This window comes from Cervus elaphus, chromosome 6, assembly GCF_910594005.1.
Source record: "Cervus elaphus chromosome 6, mCerEla1.1, whole genome shotgun sequence".
Taxonomy (NCBI): domain Eukaryota; kingdom Metazoa; phylum Chordata; class Mammalia; order Artiodactyla; family Cervidae; genus Cervus; species Cervus elaphus.
In genome coordinates this window covers 46,053,972-46,077,527 of record NC_057820.1, presented here as the reverse complement: position 1 = coordinate 46,077,527, position 23,556 = coordinate 46,053,972, and the positions used below count along the sequence as shown (strand labels likewise).

General features: G+C 44.0%; 1 protein-coding gene across 4 annotated transcripts in view; it reads right to left on the bottom strand.

The window, feature by feature from the left end:
- LNX1 (ligand of numb-protein X 1) overlaps positions 1 to 22,652 on the bottom strand; it is a 185,320-nt gene extending 162,668 nt beyond the window's left edge. For all 4 annotated transcript variants that reach the window (XM_043906755.1, XM_043906757.1, XM_043906756.1 and 1 more), the window contains exon 1: positions 22,350 to 22,652. The gene's annotated coding sequence lies outside the window, so the exon portion shown is untranslated. The remainder of the gene's footprint in view (positions 1 to 22,349) is intronic.
- Positions 22,653 to 23,556: the final 904 nt, after the last annotated feature.

The following is a 23,556-nucleotide window of genomic DNA, read 5'->3' as shown; positions in this document are numbered from 1 at the left end:
CGTGCTGGGGTTCATGGGGTTGCAAAGAGTTGGACACGACTGAGCGACTGAACTGAACCGAACTGAAATGTTTTTCTCATTATGACAAAACACTATCCTAGTGAAAAGCCAAAATCTACACAATGTACTGATTGTGATTTTTTCTATTATGCTTCATTGGTCGGTGGCAGGGGGTACCTTCAATCATCTTTGAAAGTATGAGCATTTTTCCACAAAAATTATTTCTTGGTTAAAAAAAAAAAGAAATGTAATATCACTGTGTGAGTTTTCTCTTGACCTGAGCTATGTAGTATTTCAGGAATTCTTGCTTAGAACAGAGGCTTTTAAATTAATAATGACTCAAGGCATTAAAACATCTTGTCACTCAGAACAGGATACTTACACAACCAATCTTTTTTATTTGTAGATTCCATACTTGTGGACTCTCCTAGTTACTAAAATGTATTTGTAATCCCAGATTCGATGCCTGTGACACATTCACAGTCATCTGTGGAAGTGCTCAGACCCAGTTGCCTTCTTTTATCAGCTCTCATACTATAAACGTGTTTTTTTCATGATCTGTTTAATGCTACATTTTTTTGTTTTTTACATTTCTGTGCAGTTTTGTGCATTTTTGCCAGTTCATGCAAAGCCAGTCCAGGTAAGGCAATGAGGGGAACGAGGTGAGAAGTTTGCAATAAGTATCCACTGGCTAGAAGTATAGTCTTATGGATCGGGTCAATATGGAGAAGTGTATGTGTGTGTGAAAGAGAGGGGGAGAGAAAGAGAGATGTGTGGGGAAGGAGGGCAGAGGGCTGTGTGAGGGAGGGAGACTCTTGGAAAGAATTTCAGTATCCAGCTGGTTTTCATGGTTGAAGGATCGAGAGTTTGGTGGGATAATACAGGAGCGTGAGCCGTCTTGATTGGGTAAATTGATTCTGGGCCTGATCTCAGGCACAAAGATGCATCACTTGGGGGGATCCTGCTGTGGACTTCCAGTAGAAAACTACGACCAGAAAGCTCCCCAACAAGACCTGAAGACATATAAAGATTCCTGAAAAATCTGGTTTTACTTTATTTGTGTGTATGTGTGTGCACGTGCACAAGTGCTTGTTGTTCAGTCGTGTCTGACTCTTTGCGACCCCATGGACTGGAGCCTGCCAGACTCCTCTGTCCATGGAATTTTCCAGGCAAGAATATTGGAGTGGGTTGCTATTTCCTTCTCCAGGTTTTACTTTGCATTTGATAGGAAATGTAGTCAAACTGGCTATTGGCTGTCAAATTAAAAGTGGGAGTCTCTCCTTTCACCTCTGTTGCAATTGTCCCCAGAGTCCTCTTTTTGTTAGCAGTCTGACACCAACACTGTTCCAAACCTCCTATCCTGACAGGCTTCCCTGTGGCACAGTTCAAAAATCCCCCAACTTTCCACCTTCACTGCACATTTGAAGCATATGGGCAGTTTTCAAAAACCCTCATGTCAGACCCCCACTTACGACCAATCAAAGCAGAATTTCTGGGGGATGGGACCTAAGCATGGGTAATTTTTTCAACGCCCTGGTGATTCTAATATACTGGCCCCAGGTGACTGAAGTATGCCTAATAGAGTAATTCTCAATCCTGGCTGCATTAGAATCACTCTGGTACTTAAATCTCAGGTGAATCAATTCAAAACCCCCTTGAAGGTAGAGAAAGCCTGGGCATTGGTGTATATTTTATAAAGTCCTTGAGAATCCTTGGTTTAGTGAGATAGTTATCACATGTTTGAAATAAAATCTGCTGGAGAAAAGCAAGATAGAGAGTGGGGAAAGAGTTGGTGATAAATATGAATGCGGTAAAATATTTGAAAGTGATAGATATATGAATGTAGTGAAAGTGAGGCCAGCCATTGGTTACCCTCAAAGATCCTGGTCCTCTGACTCTTCTAATCCATTGAACTGTCCCCTGGGAGGGGAGGCAGGTGGGCCATTGAGGGGAGCAGGGCATTTGGGGCGGGGAGACAGACCTAGGGCTGCATCATCACAGGAACTGCCCCAGTGTAAATCTTGTTACCCACAGTTTGGCTGTTCAGTGGTCGGGCCTTTGGAGCTGACACCAGTACCTGGCATGGGTCTTTAGTGACCACGAGTGTGGTGGCTTCTTCTTTCCAGGGCCCCCTTCTCCTAAACGGATGCTCCCCTGACATGGTACACCCCCACAGTGCTCTCCACCCTGGCCAGGGGGGACCGTCCACAGACAATGACAGACTAGCTGGGGTGCCTCTCTTGCCTCAGGTGGGATGAATTCTGAAGGATGATCTATGTGCTCTGTCAGATCAGGCTAAAGCTAGACTCATTGTGGCTCTATTCTTGCTTACAGGTTCCCTGCCCCATCCTGCTTCCCTCATTCCCCTTCTCCTGAGAGCCCTTCCTCAAGACATCCTTTGTATAAAAATCCTTGACTCAGGCTCCGCTTCTGTAGATAATTTGTAGGACAAGTAATGAGTAGATAGTATGTGGGTGATGGGGAGGGTGGGGCAGAAAGCATATGAACCTCAGAGTCAGATATGTCTGGATTCACCCCCAATGTCAGCATTTCTTAGTTGCATGAATCCATCAAATTACCTATAATATTCTATTTCCTTATCAACAAAATGTGGAATGGCCGTGCATCCCTTGCCAGGATGTTGTGATGATATTAAATGCAGGAAGAGGATGGACATGAAATTCCATGGCACATAGTAGAGACCCAGTAATGTTAATTTCTGTTGCCTCCTAGAACCTTCCTGCCACCTCTCTCCAAATTTAGTTCTCCACTGATGTCTTTGGTGCCCCTGCACGATGATTTTCTTAGCCTCTCCATTCTCTTTCTTCCCTTCTATATTATCCTCATACTATCTCCTTTCCCCAGGGTTCCTCACCTCATTTTTTTGTAGTGCTTTTCACTTTCTCCAGCCATGATAGACTAACAAAGATATACAGTAACATCCAGAAACACAGGTCCTTGTTCTGTGGGCCATGGCCAGGGAAGCAGCAGTGAAGTTATCGGTTTTTGCCAGTTCAGCAGAATTAGGTTGGGTTCAGTTCTGTAAACAGGACTCAGGGGGTTGATTTGTGGCTCTTTCTGAGATAGTGTTTAGCCAGGAAAGGATATGTTATTTTCCTTGTGAGATGAAAATAAGGCCATTATAAACCAATTACACTAGCACTGGATGGACATAAAGAACCCTCATCAACATCAGTCTGCAACTTCTGGGCCAAACAGTGGAGCAGGAGGGAGCTGATCACCACAGTCAGGACCTGAGACAAGAGTTTACTGGCTCAGCCACAAACTAGCTGTGGGACTGGGGAGATTACATAACCTCCTTGGAGTCTAGTTTCTCCATCACCAGGAAGGCTCTGTAGCAGAATATGTGCCAGCTACTTCACTAGGGACCTCCTAGAATTCATAAAATGTTTTGGGAGGGAAGCACAGGAACCCAGTGCAGAAACCAACTGAGAACAATGTATATTGTTACAAATATTCTTGTTAATAATGCTATGAAACCATTGCAATTCAACTCTGTGGGACATGGAGTATATCATGTTGGTCACGATCACATCCTCCATTGAAGAGGGAGGGAAATCTGCAAGTCACACGTTAGCTTTGGTTCAATTGGTATTAACCCAATACCAGCTGCTCAAGTGGATTTTAATAATAATTATTACCATACGTTTAATGGAACAGCTGGAGCTAATTAATATTTTGTATCTGCCCAGCTCCTTTTATTCTCCTCCTTCTGGCAGTGGCATTCCTTTTCCTCTGGAGAGCTCTGTCTCTCCAGAGCCTTCGTGGGGCTGTGACCATGGTGGCTTGTTGCCCGGCTGACTCACCCCGTCCCCTACAGGAAGGATGGGTGTGCGACCCAGCCTCCATTGACAACAGTCCTCTTCTCCCTGGTCACAGGCATTGGTCCAAGGGGTGGCCAGCTCATCAAGTGAATCAGAATCCTTCTCCAGTACCTTGGAATAAGAGTTAGAAGGGTAGTATCCTCCATCTTTTTAAACACAAGCTGGTAGGATGAAGCCCACCATCCATTTTTCCTGACACAGGGGGTGGGGGTGGAGAGAATGCTACCAACACACTCAGAAGCCAAAGTGTTACAAATACAGAGGCCAGATGTGGAGAGAGAAGGAAATACTGACGCTGCTTCAGCCAGAACCCCCGCTCTGGACTGCCTGGTTACGTGAGCCAATGAAATCTCTCTTTTTCTTTAGTCAGACTTGAGGTTATATCACACAACTTACTACAACGTTTTAAAAATCTAATTTTAAAAATCTAAGCTTCCATTCAGATAGATATTCTCCTTCAAGTATCGTATATTAAAGAATATATGCAATTAGAATAGAATGAGTCCATTTAGTGTTAATATATTGCAATTGCTGTTGACTCTTGCATAATATGGGTTTGAACAGCGTGGGTCCACTAATATGCAATTTTTTTTCAATAGTAAATACAGTGCTATCCAATTGAACATTGGTTGGATCTGTGGATGTGAATTGTGTATACAGAGGAAATGTGAATGCCAAGGGCTGACTATCAGTGATAGGCAGATTTTCAACTTTGGTTACCGTTGGTGCCCTAATGTCCACATTATTCAAGGGTCAATAGTATTTCAAGGCTCAGATGGTAAAGAATCCACCTGGAGAAGAATCCACCTGAAGAAGACCTGGGTTTGATCCCAGGTCAGGAAAATCCCCTGGAGAAGGAAATGGCTCCACATTTCAGTATTCTTACCTGGAGAATTGCATGGACAGAGAAGAGCCTGGTTGGCTACAGTCCATGGGGTTGCAAAGAGTTGGATACGACTGAGCAACTAACACACATATAAAGAGAAGTAGAGTCACTATCTTGGTGTGAGTTATATATGATTTAATATAAAAAATGTCTCAGGAAGTAGGGCATGATCTGATCAACATTCTTTCCAACACAAAACTCAGGCATCTTGTAATGGGCTTTACTCCTTTTCCCAGCATAGGCTGTTTTAGGGCATCATGAACTTGGGAAGGTTGCAGCGCAGAGAAGGCTTTCCTCGTCCTTTTTCATCAGTGCTCTTCTAGGTGGGCACAGATTTTAGGTCTCTTAGTCAAAGGCGTACTCTCTGTTCACAACATTGAAGAACCACCAAGAGGTGGGAAAGGACAAAATTGTAGTCTTGAATCTTAGGTTTTCTGGGTTTTACTCCGTACTTGACGATCAGGGGCGTTGTGTCCATGTAATTCAAGTTTACATTTTTCACATCTGTTTTGCATGCACATGCACGTATATGAAAGTACTTCTTGTCCTAACTGCAATGGGGAAGATATTTAAGGCTGTAAATATTTACTGAGTGTACATAAAACAGCAGTGTGGCCAGAGAAGGGGAATTCGAGCACTGGGCCCACTTCTGGCTCCACTGCTAATTCCTGTGTGACCTTGAGCGGGTCAATTAAAATCTGTGTTCTCACACTGCATTTAAACAAAGGAGATACTAATCTCTATTGGCCAGCTCTCTGAAAGTAATAACCCCTGAGGACAATATCTGCTATTCAGAATGGAAACCGAAGGGGACTCTCATTGAGACCGCTGTTCTATTAACTTTTCTCTTTTTTTTAAGAGAGGAGAAGTGGTGGGATGAAAGGGATGTATCCTTTCAGTCTTAGAGAAAAATGAAACTTTGTGGTCTCAAAAAAATTAGCAAGCATCTGCTTCTGCATATCATGTGAAAAATAACCATGTGAATAAAGTAGTCAGGTTTGCTGTTCCCTTTAGAGAAGGTGGTAGGACAAGCCGGAGAAGGCAATGGCACCCCACTCCAGTACTCTTGCCTGGAAAATTCCATGGACAGAGGAGCCTGGTAGGCTGCAGTCCATGGGGTCGCTGAGAGTCGGACACGACTGAGCAACTTCACTTTCACTTTTCACTTTCATGCATTGGAGAAGGAAATGGCAACCCACTCCAGTGCTCTTGCCTGGAGAATCCCAGGGATGGGAGCCTGGTGGGCTGCCGTCTATGGGGTCGCACAGAGTCGGACACGACTGAAGCGACTTAGCATCAGCAGTAGGACAAGTGGATGGCAGGGTGATTGTCACGACATCTTGGGGACACTGGTTGGCCCTTCTTGCCCCTTAGAATAGAAGAGCTGGGCTTTGAGACAGGACTTGGATGTTAGGGTGATTCTGTTCTGAAACTCTTGTGACCTTAACACAAATCATCTTACCTTCAAGTGCCAGGTTTTGATCATAGAGACATGGAAACAGTAACGCTCATGTTTAAGTATGTTGAAACAGCACAAGCACCTAATAAAATGGTGCTTAAAAGGAGCCTGATGAATCCTGGTTTTCTAGCCTTTCCATTTATTTCCTTACTTGGATAGGAAGTTGGCAATAGGACCGCAGACCACTGTATTTTGCTCTCAGGGAGCAAACCCTCAGCAGACATTCAGTCCTACACACATCATCAACAGATCCCACCCTAAACTTGTATTTAGACTCCACAGAAATGTCTTGGATTTATACTGTTCCTTTATATCAAGGAACAAACAAACATGTATAAGGAAACATGGCCAAGATCTGTAGTTTAAGACATCTGTTTGGAGTGAAGGTGTTATAAGCTTTCTCTTGTACAGAGGATCCAGGTAACCTTCCTTCCTCCCCCTCCCCATCCCATCTCCCCCCACCCCTGCAAAAAAGGGCAATTGAGGTGATAATCTGGATGAACTACATGAAAGAATCTTGGGGTATATTAATAATTTAGGACTGAATTATTACCTCAATTGTTTCACATGCCTTTTACCACTGAAATGACAGAACATATGCAAAAGCAGTTTTATGAGAGGAAATCCAATTTCTACTGGCAAAGAATCTCACAATGCAAATAATAGAATCCCAATAATCAGGTCACATGCAGCCTCACAGTTGCAACATCACAGACATGGAGGAAGGACTGCTCTGGCCCCCAGAAACTTGTGTTTTGCTTTTCCCAAAGCAGTAGTTCTCAAATTCTTTTTGGAATCTATTTCCAATGACAAAAACATATCATGATCCACTAAACTAATTTGTTTGTAACAACCATTGCATGAAAAATATAGTCACAGGGGATCACGGGTGCAGCTTTTATGAAATTTCCTGAGTAACTTCAAAAGTAAAAAGATTGATCTATTCCAGGAGCAAGAAAATACTCCCAGTCATGATAACAATCCCCTAATTTGCAAGTGCTCTGCACTGTTCATATCCTTTCTCACTCTGTTTACTTTTTCACATCAACCTTGTAAAGCTGCAGCATTTCCCAGTCCTCAAGATATCATGAGGTAGGTATCATTATTCTTGTATTTCACCACTTCTAAGAGGCCAACGGGTGGAATATTCACCTTTATTCTATGTACCACCCCAAAAGAAAACAGAATGCTGCCAGTTAAACCACGACACACCATCAACTGTAAAACAAAACAAAAAGACCACGTAGTTTCAGATATGTTAAGATGTGAAAGAATGAGTGCCTTTGAATTGATGAACTCTGGACTTCCGCTTTTACAGAGCAGGAAATGTTCGCCTTGTTCAAGGTCAGGCTGCCAATGGAGACTGAAGCACCACTCAAAGGCAGACCTTCTGACCTCAAACAAATGTTTAAAGTTTTAAAGAGAAGACTAAAAAGGTCGAGAACGTTTTAAACATTCTTTTGTTTATATTTCTAATTGCTGATACTCCTTCAGAGATTTAGATAGCAGAAAACAAGCAAGCTTGTCAGGAAGGGGAGGAAGCCCTCGCTGAAGGGGGGTGGTGGCCTTGGCAGCTAAGCACCCAAAGAGCTCAGAAGGCAGTGTGACTCCCCTGCAGAGATGTCTTCCCACCTCTGGAGTGCTTCCTTAGCTGTGGGACAAGCTGGCTTGACTATAGAGGAAGCACCGAGCTCCATTTAAGTTTCTTGACCTTTCTAGCCTTCTGTTTAAAAGTCAGTAAAAGAAAATAAGGAGGAAAAAGAGGAGGAGTGGAGAAAATGAGTCTGTGGTCTTAATATTTTTCTGCTGAGGATAGAGGCTTGGCAAGCATATCAAACATACACTTATTTGCTAACCATAAGGCTTGTTTCTCTTAAACCTTGATGGGAAATTGATGTTAAAGAGCCACAAAGGGACCACACTGCATCCGTAATCCTGAAAGTAACATCAGCTTAGGGTGAACCGTTGTTGACGGTAGAGAGAACCAAGGAGACTGTGCCATTATAGAAATACTGCGCCTCGCTGGTTTGCAAAAGAAATCTCCCCAACTTAGGGGAGGAAGTGGAGCGCCTTGGAAGGCAGTTTGTTTCCTTGTGGCCAGTGACTGATTTTCCACTAAGTGCGCATTGGTTAATTCTCCCAAGAGTATTAAAAATGAAGGGAGGATTTCAGGTTCGACTCACATGAACTACTTTTATTTGGACAGTCTTTGTTTTGTCCAGTCTGGTCGGCAGTGCTTCCGGGCCCTTCCTCAATCCCTGGCGGGGGCTGAGACCCAGTCCTTGTTTGGGATGAAAAGGTATTGGAAGGCCGGCTGCTCTAATTGGAGTTTGCACCTGCAGACCCCAGCCTGGAAGGCGGCTGGGCTCTGGGGCCGCTGTGTGTGTGTGTGTGTGTGCATTTGATTTCCTCGATGAACACTGGGACACTGCATGGTTCTTTTAGCCTGAATTGTCTGGAGGGGATCCAAGCTGCTCAGCCACTTTCTCTACTCTAGTGGAGAGGGACCCTCTTTTCTCTCCTCTTGAAGGAGGGATTTTTAGCCCTGCAAGTATTAATAAATCTAGTATATTTTGATCTAATCTCTTCTGGCCCCAAGAGAACTTACCCAGACAAGAGGTGCCCTTCAGGTAGTATGAGAGGATGTCACAGCCCGGCTTTCACCCATGCAGAAGCTGCTGCATTTTTTATGGGTTTCTCACACTTGACTAGTGATATAATCCAGGCAGCATTCAAGAGTGATGGCTACAGCCTCTGTGCTTAGCCCAGGGAGAGGGATATGGAGAAACTGCCCAGGTGGATTTAATTAATGACCGTGCCTCTGTTCCCCTCACAACACCCTAGTGCCCAATCTCCATCCTAATGCGCATATTGAATGTGTACAGTATGATCAATTTTGGCATCCAGATACAGTCATGAAATCACCACTGTGGACTGAAAACAATGCATAACCTAAAAGTTAAGGGTTATGTTTTATTTGGCGGACAAAACTGAAGATATAAGCATGAAAGACAGCCTCTCAGATAGCTCTGGGGGACTGCTCCACAGAGGCAAGGGAGGAGTCAGGATGTATAGAAGTTCTGCAACAAAAACCAGGTAATCAGATTACTATTAAAGAAAACTTCACATCTCAAGTTAATGAATTTAGTGCCTTTTGATCTATGGGAAGATGCAAGAGTCTGGGCTCACTAAAATCATTCCTTTGATATGCATCTTAACTAGTAATATCTAGGGCCAGGATGCTGATTTCCTCTATCCTGAATCCTGGGGTTGGGGTGGGGGGTTGCTGCAGTGGCTGCTAGCTTGCTGGTTGCAACATCCTTTGTTTACTGATACAACAGGTAACTCTATTCACACCACAATCGAGATAATGAACATGTCCATCACCCCCTAAAGTTTCCTTATTCTCCTTTATAATTCATCCTGTCACTCTTTCCTCCACTCTACATCCCCAGGCAACCATCAATCTGCTTTCTTAATTATGGATTATTTGCATTTTCTAGAGCCCCACATAAGTGGAATCAGACAGTATGATCTTTTTTGTCTGACTTTTTTCACTCAGCATAATACTTTTTGAGATTCATTCATATTGTATGTATTAATGGTTTCTTTCTTTTTATTGTTGAGTAGTATTCCATTGTAGGGATGTATCATAGTCTGTCCATTCATTCACTGTTGATGGGCATTTGGGTTGTTCCTAGTTTGAAGTGATTACAAATAAAGCTGCTGTGAATATATGTGCCCAAGTCTTTATGTAGATATAAGCCTTCATTTATTGGTAAATTCTGAGCAGTGCAATAGCTGGATTGTATGACAGGTATATGTTCAACTTTTTAAGAAACTGCAAACTGTTGTCCAAAGTAGTTGTACCATTTTTTTTTCCCACTAGTAGGTGCAGTTCCTGTATTTGGTCCTGTACTTTCCAGCGTTTGGTATGGTCATTCTTTTTAAGATTTAGCTATTCTAATATGTATGTAATGGTGTCTCAGTCTGGTTTTAATTTGCTTCTCCCTAATGACTGATCATGTCGTGCATCTTTTCCATGTGTTTACTTATTATCTGTAAATCATCTTTTGGCAAAGTGACTGTGTAAATCTTTTAACCATTTCTTAAATTGGCTTGTCTATTTTCTCATGATTGAGTTTTGAGAGGTCATTATACATTCTCCCAGAGATATTTTTATTTAAAGGGTTATCATGGAATGTAAGACACTGCATAGATGATTTTGATAGAACTAATCAGAGCTCTCATTTGAAGAAATCCTGATACTGGCTGAGACTGAAGGCAAAAGGAGAAGGGGACAGAAGAGGATGAGATGATTAGATATCATCACTGACTCAACGGACACGAATTTCAGCAAACATGGAGATAGTGATGGACAGAGGAGCCTGGTGTGCTATGGTCCACGGGGTTGCAAAGAGTTGGACATGACTTAGCGAATACACAACAATGGCAATAACAAACCAGAGCATGTGGGGAATGACTTGGGGGCCCAGGGCCTTCAGGCGCCTGGAGAGCACTCTTGCTGTGTGCCTGGCTGTGTTATCATGATGCAAGCAGGCCATGCCTGACAGGCCCGGGTCATGCCCACTTTTTGAGGCTCTTAGGATATTTAAAATAAAAGAAATTCCAAAATAGACATATGAAAAGTGTGATACATTTTAAATGTATATGTTGAACAAATGAGTGCTTTTGACCACATGCAAAAATTCAGCATGTATATAACATTGGAAAGGATGCTAACACTTTAAATTTGAAGTCCAATGTGGGGCCTGAGACAAAGGACTCTGGTGTTCCATTGGCTGCCTTGTGATGAGTCATGAGACACCAGGGCCAGCTTGGATACTTCTCACATACCCCATGTACCCTAAAGTCACATCTGGCATGGTCACTCTATAGCCATTTATACTTGGGGTCAAGTGAATGCTACCGAGATGGCTATGGACGAAAGGACCATTTCCCAGATCAATGCAAATTTTCCAGCAGAATGGTGACACTGGGAAGGTCAATCATGGCCATCAGGGCCTTTTGGAGGGACCCTCTGCTCTACCCACCTGCGACTATGGGGCCTGAGGCTTCCTTTGGGTGATTGGGGTGTGTGTTAGTTGCTCAGTTGTGTCCAACTCTTTGAGACCCCACGAACTGTAGCCCATGAGGCTTCTCTGTCCATGGAATTCTCCAGGCAAGAATACTGGAGTGGATTGCCATTCCCTTCTCCAGAGGATCTCCCTGACCCAGGGATCGAACCCGGGTCTCATGCTTTGCAGGCAGATTCTTTACTGTTTGAGCTACAGGGAAGTTCTTTGGATGATTGGAGCCTTGACCTTTTCCACTTAGCTTGAGGTCAGGATTGTGGGGTGACTAGGAGAGGGGCAGCTTTGTGTGAAGAAATCCCAGAGGCCTCCCAACCACACTCACAGAAGCTCCTGTCCTCTGGGGAATTTCACCATCACCTCTGAGAAATTTTCAATTCCTCTCACCTCTCATAGTATCCAGTGCAGGGTTCTCCAGGAGGGCACATTTGGCAAAATCTGGAAACATTGTTGATTGTCAAAACTTGGGAGAGGTTACTGACATATAGTGAGCAGAAGCCAGGATGCTGCAAAATATTCTACAAGACAGCTCCCCACATCCAAGAATTATCCAGCCCTAAATGCTAGTGTTGGCGAGGTTGGGAAATCATTGTTTGTATGATTCAATCAACTGTCAACAAGAATGGACAGAAAATATGACTGCAGATTCTGAAAAACTGGTTCTATGTCCTTTAAGCAGACGAGCGCCACAGTAGAGACAGAGAGAGTTGATCATGAAGCTTGCGGGGTTGTGAGCAGTGAGCTGCCCAAAACCTCTGACCCTCGCACCGCCTTCCCTTCTCCCCCCTGTTAAGAACTGCCATGTAACTGACCTGGCTTCAAACCCAGTTCTGCTGCTCAGTGACTTTGGGCAAATGATGTAACCTCTTTAAGCCTCAGTTTTCCATCTGAAACATAGAAATGACCTTAGTAGTTTTCAGAAGCATGAGAATTAAACCAGATAAGCCAAGCCACGTGAAGAGTTTGACAGGGTCTGACACGTGAAAAGAACTCAGAAGTGACTATCATTATTCTGTGAATTAAGCACCTGCTGAACTCAAAGCACCTTTTCTAGGTGTTTCCTAGCCCCCCAGTGCCAACTGGTGACAACTTTTTTTATTAGTCTTCAAAGCATTTACTTTAAAAGTTGTAATAATATTAACCCTCTCTATAGAAACAAAGCCCAATGGGTGCATTGAATGCACTGTTTTCAACTTGACTTTAGTGATAAAAAGAAATGAATGAAAAATGATTTAAATTGAAACAACATAGTCTGTATTGAGGTATTTATGCATGTATATAGATTTAAGCCTATATATTTGTTCATGGTCTATGGAAAGAAATTTACACAGTGAAGCTTGTCAGAAACAGCACTAGCTTGGACTCTTTCAGCAAATCCTTGGGGACTCTTGGGCTGTCCCGTTGCAGGATAGAGCAGGATTCCATGTCAGGTGACTTGGATCAGATCTCAGGTGGGGTCGGATACTTTGGCACCAGCAGGGCCTCTTTGCCAGATGGCCAAGCAGAGCCTATGAGGCTCAAGCCAGTTTGAGCTCAGGGTGTTTCTGGAAGGTCATTGTTGCAAACCCAGAGAACCAGTTCTGTGAGGTTGGCTCAAAGGGGACATTTAGTCAGAGTAACAGAGAAGTATGGTAATGGAGTGGAGGAAGTCTGGGTAGGGATTACAACCAGCACAGTCCAAAGGCTCTTCTCAGCTTTCAGAAGAGTGAGGGAGAAGTAAAGCTTGGCCCTGGACCTCAGACAATACTTTGTTCTTGCCAAGCGTAGGAGAGTGAGTCCCAAAATCGCCAGTGAGCCAAGAGATAATCCCAGTGATAAGGACTCAGCTAGGCAACCCCCAGGCCAAAAAATAAGAGTAGAAAATTTGCTTAACTCTTTTTCTGCCTGTGCATTTTCTTGTGGGGCAGGAGACATATTTGAAAACATGGGTATGCACTCTACTTAGGGGATATGCAATGTAGGAATCCTTTGGGCTCTGTTAGCCCTTAAGAAGCTTTGGACACTGAAGCCATGAAAGAGCTCCCAGGAGCATTCTAGAAGACAGATTAGATTTCCCAGTATTAGGTCACCAGCCCAGGAGTGTGGCAGAGACTTCTCATGCAGGGCGTGAATAAATAGATGTAGGAATTTCCTTCCCTCGTGTGGGCTATTCTCAGTATTAAGCAGTCAGAATGTGTATCCATAGGTATTTCCCCCACTGGGCTAGTCCAGAGAAAGAAAGAGGTTTATCTACTTAAATCAGAAGGTTCAAGGGCCACAAAAATTGCATTTTAGTAGTAGGAGTGGCTGTCACTGAGAAAAGTCACGTAGAACTGCCAATTCTGCTCTTAATCCCCCTCTGTCTAAGCAGCTGAGAACAGATTGATCCATGGAAGGACAAGAGTTTGAGTGACAGGCATTCTGTGCATCCTTCTGATACTCCGTGAATTGAAATCAGCAGGAGAAAAGGTCTGCATGGCATTATCTTGACCGTTCGTACAACAACATTCTCATAAGAGATACCCTCATCTCTTACCTATGGACACTAAGGGAATAGAAAACCACAGGCATTTTTGCATCGGTAGTGCTTATGTTAGTGTCTCAACAAAGGGGTTTTGAATGAATGACCGATCAGTGGAATGCATCATACTCCTGTGTGTGTGTTCGTGAGGGTACTGATCACTATCATTCACAGTTCCCTTTATAAAAAGCCCGATATGGTCAATTTCTACTCCAAGTTTAAGTGAGGAAAGCTTTGTACCTATAAAAGAATGGCTTTCTTTCCTCCTTTCTGAAAATGAGGATGATGTCATTGGACATATCTCTCTTTTGCTCTAGTTGTCTGGAAGCTTAGGGTTCAACTAATGCCCAGCTGTATCAGTGATGAAGGCTCTTTTGGCATTCATACTTGATTCTTATTTCCTCTGGTCTTGTCATCCTAATCTTATTTTTATTTCCCTTGTTCCCAGTTTAAATTCCTGATTATATTTCCAATCATTGTTATTGCAGAGTTCATACTCTCAGATGCCTTTACTTGTCAGGGAGGTGGCAGTAAATGACTGAAGTATGCGGTGGTGACAGAGCACGGTGTAGACTGTGGCGAATGAAGAGAGGTCTTTCCTGGCCATTCTACTCAAATAGCATCCTCCCCCCACTGTCAGTCCCTAGCCCCTAACCCTGCTTATTCATAGCATTCATCATTTTCTGAATTATCTTACCTGTTTACCGTCTCTCACCTCTGCTATATCCCCAGAATCCATAGCGATGCCTGGCACTGAACTGTCACCTAATCACATCTGTCGAATGAATTAATGACTCAGTGGGACCAGTGTGGCTAGGTTTTTACTACATTTTAACAGTTTGGAATTTGGATTTTTATATGAAATCTCCTGGTTTTTAGATATTGGTGGCAAGTATAAAAAATTAAAAACACTCTGCTGGCCAGAAATGGGCCATGTTAGCATGTGACCATTGTTCTACCTCATATTTTCCATCTGTAGCTGAGAACAGGACAGGGCCTGGGACCCCCTACGGGAGTGCTTGCAACTGGACAAATGTCTCCTCGAGCAACAGAGTACAAAGAACTAACTAAAAATAATTGTGTGCATGCACAGTTGGGGAAAATTATGAACAATAGGTATAAAAAGGCCCAAACCTCAGAAAGCACATGAAAATATTCTCAGCATTGTTAATTACTAGAGAAATGCAAATCAAAACTACAATCAGGTGTCACCTTACACTGGTCAGAATGGCTATAATCAAAAAGTCTGCAAACAATAAACACTGGAGAGGATGTGGAGAAAATGGAACCCTTGCACACTGTTGGTGGGGATGTAAATTGGTAAAATTATGGAGAACAGTTTGAGTTTCCTCTAAAAAACTGTAAATAGAGCTACCATATGATCCAGCAACCCTAATTCTGGTCCTATATCAGGAGAAAACCATAATTCAAAAAGATGCCCCAATGTTCACTGCAGCACTATTCACAACAGCCAAGACATGGAAGCAACCTAAATGTCCATTGTAGATGAATGGATAATGGAGATGTGGTACATATATACAATGGAATATTACTCCGCCCTAAAAAAGAATGAAATAATGCCATTTGCAGCAACATGGATGATCTAGAGATTGTTGTATTAAGTGAAGTAAGTCAGACAGAGAAAGACATATATGATATCACTTACATATGGAATCTAAGAAAATGATACTGCTGCTGCTAAGTCGCTTCAGTCGTGTCCAACTCTGTGCGACCCCATAGACGGCAGCCCACCAGGCTCCGCCATCCCCGGGCTTCTCCAGGCAAGAATAGTGGAGTGGGTTGCCATTTCCTTCTCCAATGCGTGAAAGTGGAAAGTGAACGTGAAGTCGCTCAGTCATGTCCAACTCTTAGTGACCCCATGGACTGCAGCCTACCAGGCTCCTCTGTCCATGGGATTTTCCAGGCAAGAGTACTGGAGTGGGTTGCCATTGCCTTCTCCCAAGAAAATCATACAAATGAACATAATACAGAATAGCAATAGATTCAGACTTAGAAAACAAACCTATGGTTACCAAAGAGGAAAGTTTGGGAGGGGAGGGATAAATTAGGAAGTTGGGATTAATATATACATACTACTATATATAAAAGAGATAATCAACAAGGACTTACTCTATAACACAAGGAACTCAACTCAATACTCTGTAATAACTTATATGGGAAAAGAATCTGAAAAAGAATAGATAAAAGTATATGTGTAACTATACCTTGCTGTACACTTAAAACTCACATTACACTGCAAATCAACTGTACTCCAATATAAAATAAAAATTAAAAAAAAGAAAGGCTCAAACCTAATTTCCACTTCTGAAGTGCCAGGAGCAAAAGCAGGGCACTACACATGATCCTTGCACACAGCACCACCAAGGTGTTAGGCAGACCACCTAAGCCAACCCTGCAGCTCTATCCACATATCCACTCCCACCCTCACCCCATCGAAGGAACCAGCTTGCTGACAACCCCACTTCCAGGAATGAGCAAGAGCACTTAAGGAAAGTGGGGAATTGGTGTGGTGACTCCTCAAAGACTTAAAAATAGAATTACAATATGAACCAGCAATTCTGTTTCTGAGTATACGTCCAAAATAACTGAAAACAGGAACCCAAACTGATATTTGTACACCATGTTTTTAGAAGCATTATTCACAATAGCCATGGGATGAAAGAAACTCAAATATCCATGAACAGATTAATGAATAAACAAAATAGGGTATAGACATATAATGGAATACTACTCAGACTTAAAAAGGAAGGAAATTCTGACACCTACCACAACATGAATGAACCCCGAGAAAACTACATATTAAGTGAAATACGAGAGAGGAGGCCTCTGCAGTTTGTCTGTCTGTCACACCTCTCTGGGACCTTTAGAGGCTGCAACAATGGAAAGATTATGGTGGTTTCCCATCCCTACAAGAATGACAAAAGAAAAACAACAGTAAACCATAAAATGTGCTTAGAGAAGGACAACAAAGTTCTGATTTTTCCAAAATAACAGCATCGAGTTTCTTTTGAAATGCCCATATCTATTTTTAAAAACTTCTCTTTCTTTTAACTAATGATATGTTTGCTGTCTTGGCTTTGCAAGTCTCTCGTAGCTCAGTCAGTAAAGAATCTGCCTGCAGTGCAGGAGACCCAGGTTCGATTCCTGGGTCAGGAAGATCCCCTGGAGAAGGAAATGGCAACCATCCAGTATTCTTGCCTGGGAAATCCCATGGGCAGATGAGCCTGGTGGGCTACAGTTCACGGGGTTGCAAGAATTAGACACGACTGAGTGATTAAACTACCACAATCTCTTTTTGAGCCATCTAGTGGGAAATGATAATAGCACCTAATATTTATTACTTTCTGTTTATATGCTATGTTTTCTTCTGTGCACTATATAAAATAACTGATTTAATCATTGTATCAATTCCATGAGATAAGCATGATTACAATCTCTGGTTTTACAGTCAAGGAAACTGAGGCACAGGGCAGTCACTCGCCTAAGAGCAGACAGCTAGTAAGTGGCAGAACCAGGATTTGAACCCAGAACATGGGGCTTCAGAGCCTCTTGTCCTAAAGTCTAAAATAAACTCCAGGCGTATTAACCCGGCGTGTGGGCCCGCCTCCACCAGTCTGCACCTGCCTTTCCAGCTCTCCCCGCACCTCGGGCCCTTCTGCACAACTCTCCCTGGGTCCTCCTTCCTGTGGTCCCACCTCGTTAACCCCCATTCGGGGTTCCCCTTGGGTATCCCCGCTCTGCCTTCTCTGGTGGGCTAGGTGTCTTCCTGTGGCTGGCTGTTCAGACAGCTCCCATTGCACCTTGCCACCTGGAATTGTACCTGTCTGACTCTTGTCTGTCTCTCACCATGGACTGGGAGCTCCCTGAGTGCAGAGAACAAGGTTTTAAGTCTCTGTGTCCCAACCCAGCCAAGTACTTGATTTGTAGTAAATGCTTGGTACCTGGTCTTAAGGAAATAAATGAGGCAGAGCCCAGGCTGGGACTTGGTGTAGAAGATGGAGTAATGATTGTCCAAATGGTAGCTCTCACCCTAGAAATGTTGTTGGTACCCTGAGCAGACAGCGGGGTGGGAGGCCCACATCTATGTAGACTGGAGAGGTCTTGAATGGAATTGAATCAGTGGTGTGGACCCCATGCTTTCAGTGCTAGTGGAAACATGTGCCCAATTCATATGGCAGAGACTGCTCCCCGCTAATCAAAGACACTGACAAGGCTGACATACATACAAATGCATACCGTGGGTCATAGAGCCACTTCCAAGTTTCAAAAAAATGTTAAAATTGAATGACTGTCTTCTTCATCTTCTCTTCTCTTCCTAACTAATTTAGTATAATACTTAAGGCCATTAACGGGGTCTGAGTAAGGTAATCACCCCCGTGGCGGGTGGAGAGGGTATGCTGGCCCAGATGGAGTAAGGAGATTAACCGCATAGAAGGGCTGCCCTGCACAAGGGCCAGACCCTGGATGGGCAGAGGAAGGGAGTCCTCTGGAGGGACAGCCTGGCTCGAGTGTCGGAATCCAAGCGGGATGAGGAGGGTACCTGGGGGGAAGGTCACGACAGCAGAGGTCATGATCGCGGCTGGTTACATGCAGCGGATTGATCAAACAAGCAAGTATAGTAAGGATAATGGAAAACAGGCTCTGTAATGTGAGAGACGGAACTTACAATATAGAAAGGGAGAAAGCTAGAATGAGACATGCGGGGTTGGATTGGAATTGAAAGTATGAGAGTGAAATTCTGGTTTTCAATACATACAAATCATCAGTAGAAAGAAATAAAGAGGTACACACACACTCACACACACACTCACACACTCTCACACCCTAGCTCTTCTACTGAAAGAGTCGGGGAACAGCAATACCTAAGGCAGCAATGAGCCTGCCTAACAGTGAGAATTTGGATTCTAAATAATTTCCCACTAAATGGAACCAGAGCTCCCTGACTATAAGGCTGGAACATCTCATTGTAACAGGAGGTAAGGAAGCGCAAATAGTGATGGGAACTACAAAAGGACACATTGACAGTTTGATGGGTATGAGATTTTACACAATTTCAAGGTCCTTTTCTACAGAACATTTATGAATTTAAAAAAGGAGGAAGAGGAACTTTCCAGTGGAGATCCCTAGAAGACATCACTTTAACCAGCTACTCTCAATGATCTCCTATTTGGAGACTGGGGCCTCAGTGAAATTCTCAAAAGAATTTAAAATCTTTTGCCATATGATAGATGCAATGAGAAGAGCGTGGCATCACTTCTGTGATATTCTTGCCAAAGTTGTAGAACCTGAATCTAAGTGTGAGAAAACTCAAATTCAAAGTGAGGAACATTCTACAGAATAACCAGCCAGTATTCAAAAAAAAAAAAAAAGAAACCTGTCAAGGTCATGAAAGTGAAGGAAACACTGAGGAAAGAGTCCATATTGAAGTTGATTAAGGAGATGTGACAACTAAATACAACACATGATTTGAAAGTACTCTTTTTGCTATAAAGACTATTTTGGGGACAAGTGACAAGAACTTGAACTGGTCTGAGGATCCAGTGACAATTAATGGAAATTTCCTAGAGTCTGAGGATTGGATAATAGTAATGTATCAACATTAAGCTCCTGGTTTTGTGGTTGTGTGGGAGATATACTGTGTATGGGAAATGCACCCTCAAGTATTTCTGGAAGATGAGGCATCTCTTTGGCAGCTTACTCTCAAAGGGTTCAGGACAAATACATTATAGAAATTTTTGTACTGTATTGTACTCGCAACTTTTCTGTAAGTTTGAGATTTTTCAAAATAATATATCTATATCTGTATCTAGTGATGTAGGTTGGAATCATACTGTTTTCCAGCCTTGCCAGGACACAGGTGCCTAGGGCCTGCCTTGGGAGGACAGAGCTTGGAGTGGCTGCCCCAGGAGTAGAATCAGGGTGTGTCTGATTCTCTGCTGAGTGTTGGTTCTCTACTGAGGTGCAGAGATGGACATTCTCACCCAAGTCATTTAGTAAAGAATGGACATCCAGATACTTGAGTAACTAGACAGAGAGAACATAGTTTCTGTAGGACACAGGCCAGCCACTTGACTTATCTGATGATGGGCTTTCTGCCAGAATCAAGGAAGTGGAAGCACTGAATGCCCCCTTGCCCTGTCCAAACGTCTGCAGGATACCTGCGGGCCGGTTCTCCAATGTCCATCTGGAACACGGATCGTGCAGGGGACCCCATGTTCTTCTGAGACTTGGCCTAAAGTGCCGATAGTAACCACCACTGCCTACTGTGTACCTTCTAAGAGTCAGAAACTGGGACAGATGCTTCACAGTTTCTTTTTATAATCATTACAATGGTTCTCCTTGCTAAGTAAATTGTCCCCATTTTATAAATGAGGAAGTAAGGCTTGGGAAGTCTTAGTAACAGCCTCAACATTATGGGTTGAATTGTATCCCTCCCCCCACCGCCCCCCAGATTCATTTGCTGAAGTCCCATATCTCAGAATGTGGCTGGATTTGGAGATAGGGCCCTGAGAGAGGTGACTGAGTTAAAGAGAGACCTTTAGGGTAGACTCTAATCCAACTAACAGCCATCTCTCTTAAGAAGATGAAATTTGGACATACAGAGAGAGACACTCTCTTTAAAGAGGAATGACCACGTGAGGACACAGCAAAAAGGTGCTGTTTACAAGCCAAGGTGAATGGCCTCACCCTGATGTTGGACTTCGGGCTCCAGAGCTACAATAAAATACATTTCTGTTGTTTAAGCCATGCAGGCTGTGGTGCTGTGACGGTAGTCCCAGCAGACTCACAGGTGGGGCATCTGGGGGAGGATGAAGCTGGTGTTCAAAATCAAATCAGTGCAGTTCCGTTCTCTGCCATCTTCCTACACACAGGGCCTCTGCTGTGTAACTTCTCCCCACCTCCCCCAACAGGCTGCCCAGAACCTCCACCCAGAATCTCCCAGACCGAGTGGATCCCTCCTCTGCCATCCCACAGCCCTTACTGCACTGCATATATTGGAACTCATGATCTTGTGATCAAATCGAGGGTAGGGCTCCTCTTATCTTTATCCCTGGCATCTCCCATGGAGCCAGTTAGTATGTATTGAACACTCATGTGCCAGCAAAGATTTCATACGTGTTATCTCATTTATACCTTAAAACAACTCCTTAAGGTAGGTATCTCCAACTGTTCCCATTTTACATGTCAAAAAACTGAGGTCAGAGGTGTTACCTGAATTACCCCAGACATAAAGCTGAAGCTCCAATACTTTGGTCACCTAATGCAAAGGGCCACCTCATTGGAAAAGACCCTGATGCTGGGAAAGATTAAAGACAGGAGGAGAAGGGGCAACAGAGGATGAGATGGTTGGATGGCATCAATGACTCAATGCACGTGAGTCTGAGCAAACTCCAGGAGATAGTGAAGGACCGGGAAGCCTGGCGTGCTGCCGTCCACAGGGTCACAGAGAGTCGGGCATGACCTAATGATTGAACGACAACAACAGAGCCAGTAGGTGGTGGAGCCAGGAGTCACCACTGGATGGTCTCATTCTTCAGTCTGTGCCCTTCACCTCCTGCCCCGCGCTGTAAATGAACACTCCCTCCCTACCCGGGGGCTGTGCTGATCTGAAACCTCTCTTTCAGCATGCTAAGCCCGAGTGTGAAGCTCCCCTCCCAGGAGAGCTTTCTCACTCATGCTCCCCCCAGCCCCCACCCTGCCTGCTTCAGCACCCGCTGGGCACGGGGTCTGCACCTCACACAACGTGTGGGCACTGGGGCCACCTCTTATCACTGAACTGGCTTCAGTGTCCAGGGATGGAGGTGGACAAGGATACATGACACGGTGGCGTATTGTCCTGGGAACCCTGACTCTCCATCTCTGGATTATCCCGGAGAGTTCCAATTGCTAAAATTCTATCCTCTCATCGGACCATTTGCTGGAATATGCAACAGAGAGTGTAGTCTGGCATTTGGTTTAGAAAGTAGAGTCACCGTTCTCCTGAAAAGAGGCAGGAATGGAGACAGGATGAGCTGTCTGTCACTTTCTAACACACTGCTGGGCAGGTCACAATTTCTCTGCACCTAAGTGCCTCTGTGGGTAAAATGGTAATGGAAATGCCTATTTCTACCACAGAAATGGGACAAAACACGTGAATGTGTTTTGAATACTGATGAAGAATAATGTTATAGAAACCCAGTCACCATCAGTGGGATTACTTACATTTCGACTGACCAGCTTGGCCAGTGAAAAATGAAATAAAAAAGTAGTTTTTATTTTTGAAAGCCGAGGAAGTGGTATCCATGAAGGATGCAGAAAAAATCAAACATAAAGAAAGTAAATGACCTGAGACCTTTCTAGAGTGCTGAAAATATTCCTAGGTTCTCCTGAACAAGTTGATGTGTGTGTGAGAGAGAGAGAGAGAGAGAGAGAGAGAGAGAGAGTGTGTGTGTGTGTGTGTGTGGTGTATGGCAGGGGTGGGGCGGAGGCTGGGCTAGGGGAGTCAGGGACAGAGTTTTCTCCAATTGCCTGAGACGCAGCCCTCTGGAGGAGGCAGGCCTCTTACCTTTGCGGCACTGTGGATCGGTTTCCAGGCGTGTGAGGCCTCCGGGTGAAGTCCATTTGGGAGCTGAGTTTTTCTGACTCAGCAGTAGCCCGGGAAAATTTCCTTGCCCCGTCTTCCAGACACGCATGAGATCCACTCCACCTGGGACTGAATCAGCGCACCCCTGCCCCTGCCGCAGGCTGTGCGCAGAGCTGAGCCATAAGCCTGGAGCAGCCTCTGGGGAGCTTCCAGGGAGAGTGGCTCCCACTGAGCGTCAGCGACGTGTCTGTTCTGGTTTGGATGGGCTGAGGCTCCCTGCAACTTCCTTCTGCTCTTGCCAGAGCCGGGGTCCTTTTGTTCACCTTTAGGGCTGCCAAGTCAGGCCTACCGCACCCCTGGATATTGTTTTCCTGCAGGCAATGGGAAAATGAGCTTGGAGCCAGGGAAGGGAAATCAACAAGGAAATAAACACAGGGTCATTACCTCTCCAGGTCATCACCGGGCTGGGACATCATCACGCTGGGATCACTTCCTAAAGAGGCAGGAGCTGGCCGCTGCCTGAAGGGGCCCCAGACATTGTTTAATTGCGCCAGGCATTTAAAAAATTTTAAACATGCAAAGAAGTGTGCATTTCTATCAGAAGTGTGAAATCTATGTTGGACCAATCAAGCAATCCTGACTCGCTCCAATGCCTTGCCAAATCTTTCAGAGATTTTTCCACAGGCAGCATCTCTTGTAACCAAACACTGGCCAACGTTTGTAGCCAAAGGAAAAGAATGAGCAAGTTTATGGCTGACACAAGCCGAGACTTTTAAAGACACAGGTAAGACTTTCAAAGACATCCTCTAAAGATAGAGGATTATTATTTGAATAAAGTTTTCTTCTACTTACTCTTCAATGTCACGGTCATCATCAGTGGCCTCATCTTTGCCAGCATTTATTGAGAGCTTATGGTCTGCCAGGTGCTGTGCTAATGACCTCAACCTGTGTTATTTTATTTAATTCTCAACATAATTCTATCACTCTCATTCCCATTTTGTAGATGAAGAAAATGAGGATTAGAGAGATTAAGTCACTCTGGCACAGTGACCCCACTAGTTAAAAATGTAGAAATTGCCTTTCTGGAAGGATGCTCTTCTGAGTCTTGCTTTTCCCAACAGTCAGCTTAAGCACTTTGGTGGACTGACAGCTCCTGTGATGGCCAAAGATTTGCTTAAATAAACTCTTA